A 2546-nucleotide genomic window follows, 5' to 3' on the forward strand; every position below is an offset into this window, starting at 1 on the left:
AGTCGCCCAAGGTATCAACAAACATAACGCATTATGATGCAGTTATTGAAGCAGTTGCTAAAGTAATTTCATCACGTTCCACGACTCAAGGGGTTCAATCGAAAGCGGTTGAACGATGCAAGATAATGGCAGCAGTTAAAAGACAGTTGCATGACAAAGTGGCCATTACAAAGAAAGTGGGTAGTTATTGGGCGATCAAGCAGTTTTTTAGAGCAGTTAATCACAAAGGGATCGCCTATGAAGTATAAAAGGGAGAAAGAACTTAGAAGCAAGGACCGAATCCAAAACTCTCGAACAGAGAATATGTAATTTTCATTCCTTTAACTTTTAGACTTAAACATTTCCTTTTCTGTAACTCGTGTGCTTGCGCCCCTTGGAGGCACGTTGTTTTCCGTTTCCAATTGTAAAGTTCATCGCCAATAAAAAGAACACCCTTTTTTGGGACTTTGTTTCAAGAGGTTTCGTCCCTTACACAATCGTCTGATCCTCTTTAATTGTTAGCGAATTAACCCGCGCGAAACACCATCCCATGAAATTGTTTCATTAGGGCATTTCACTTCTGAGTTTCTTGCCACAACTCTCTAGTGGCGACTCAATTCCTTTGTTGCTCTGCTTTCCATCTTCCGCCAGCGCATCCAGTGGAGATCGACGAGAGCCCGTTCTTGGAGTCGGCGTCACACTGCACAGCTTCTTCACTGGAGACCATTTTCTCAGTTGACCTCGCACCATAGTGCTTCTCCGCCAGCGATTGTGTCGAATGACCACTATAGAAGCATCTCCGACGAGATATTTGAACCACTGACTATGCAGTAGTGAAGAACAATTTTTTCCTGCTTTACCCAAACAAGACAACGAAAAAGGTAGTATTTTAACTAGTCACATCTCCTCCATGTTTTGGCATCAAATTTCACTGCCTTAATTACCGTTTGAGCTGCCATTTTCGAGTATGAATTTTTTTTCACAGCCTTAATTTGTTTTATAGGGATTTAAAATCTGTTTCAATGTGCATCTCTTCCTGTAATTATATGGGTTCTTTTCAGTAGGTGGGTAATGGTGGAATGAATTCAGTTTGCATCTTCATAATTAGTTTGAGTTTGAATCTCCTGTAATTAATTTCAGTTTGAGTTCGCACAAGTTTGCATTAGTAAGAGTGTAATGGTGGAATACCTTTTGAGTTCGTATCTATTGATGCGCATTTCTGTCTGTAATTAGTTGTTGTCAATCTCAGGATGAGAGGGGCGAATTTTGGAGCTTGAGTGTGACGACTGCGGCTACTTTGACTGGGTTGAAAAGGAAAAATCAAGTGGTGAATCGAGTAACATTGATGAAGCGGTGAACGCCGTGGCCAATGAAGAATTCGAAGAGTTGCCAAGCGTGTTTGACTCTCTTGCTCGAATAGCCATCAAACAAGGTGTCAAGATTTCAGCGAACATGATATTTTGTAAGGAAAAAGGACACGTGAAGGAGTGTGGGAAAGGAAAGGGGCCGGCACAGCATGTTTAGTAGTTAGTTGTTGAACGAGTTGTATTGTATTGTGTCCGTTTTGTATTAGCGATCAAAAATTGGTATTGTGAGAGAATATATGTACTTGGCATCAGTGTAGAAGATCAGCTCTGCAACATTGTATTAGCTTCAGTTTGGTGAACATTGTATTAGCTATCGCAGGTTCATTATTGACATTTCTGATCTTAATTCTCTCTTGCTAGATTGAGCTGTTTGGTAAAAGACGTGGTTCCTTTGATACTTGAATGGGGATTAGCTATGAAATTGAGACGAGTTTTGTGGGAAAGACAGATTCTTTGTGGGACTTCATCAGGTTGCCACTCAATTGCATTAGCCTAAACAAGGGTTATCCTTCTTTGAAATCATTGCAGCCCAGATATCAAAATTTTTTTTTTTTCAATTTTTGCAATTGAACAAACTCATATCATGTAAATGCTCTATCTAATAAACCAGAGAAATGTTGACATAATGTGAAATAGACTCGAAAATAATTTATTTACCTTCCGATATGTCAACGAACATTGCAAGCTACTTGACATGAAAGTTAACCAAAATGTTAGCTACAGCTAAACAGCTCAGAATTAAATCAAAATCATTAATCTAGAAATATTCACCTTCTCAAGTAGGTACTGCGCAAAAGTGAAATCTGCAAGCTGATCATTGCAACTGTTGCTCAGATGCCTAAACATCTGGTACAGCTTCTTCTCCAATCTTATCATTTTCAACTACATTGGCAGTGCTCATGACATTCTCATTCTCAAATTCAACCAATAAACTGTCATGCTCCTCTTCCATAATTTCCACTCCTATGATGAAATAAGCGATAAGCATTACCACATAACAGCCAAATAATTTAAATATGCGCATTTCATTAGCTAGCTAAGCTTTTGAAAATGGCTTTAGTGTTCGAAAATCGGAAATGCTGTGTACAAAATAGCTTTAGAAACATGTGCATTTCATTATCCTTGAGGAATGCTTTCTATAACATAAAAAGAAACATCGTCTTCCCCAACTTATGCACCCACCAGTCTGGTTTTTGGTGA

At 38.9% G+C, this 2546-nt stretch overlaps 1 long non-coding RNA gene across 2 annotated transcripts; it reads left to right on the plus strand.

The window, feature by feature from the left end:
* Positions 1–536: 536 nt before the first annotated feature.
* On the plus strand, positions 537–1705 carry LOC111372257. Of its 2 annotated transcripts, none has more exons than XR_002698723.1 (2): positions 537–860; positions 1213–1705. It is a non-coding gene; the product is annotated as an uncharacterized LOC111372257 (long non-coding RNA). The 2 variants fall into 2 exon arrangements; XR_002698722.1 differs by having other exon boundaries at positions 1229–1705.
* The last annotated feature ends 841 nt before the right edge of the window (positions 1706–2546 follow it).

Source organism: Olea europaea, chromosome 23 (assembly GCF_002742605.1).
Source record: "Olea europaea var. sylvestris chromosome 23, O_europaea_v1, whole genome shotgun sequence".
Taxonomy (NCBI): domain Eukaryota; kingdom Viridiplantae; phylum Streptophyta; class Magnoliopsida; order Lamiales; family Oleaceae; genus Olea; species Olea europaea.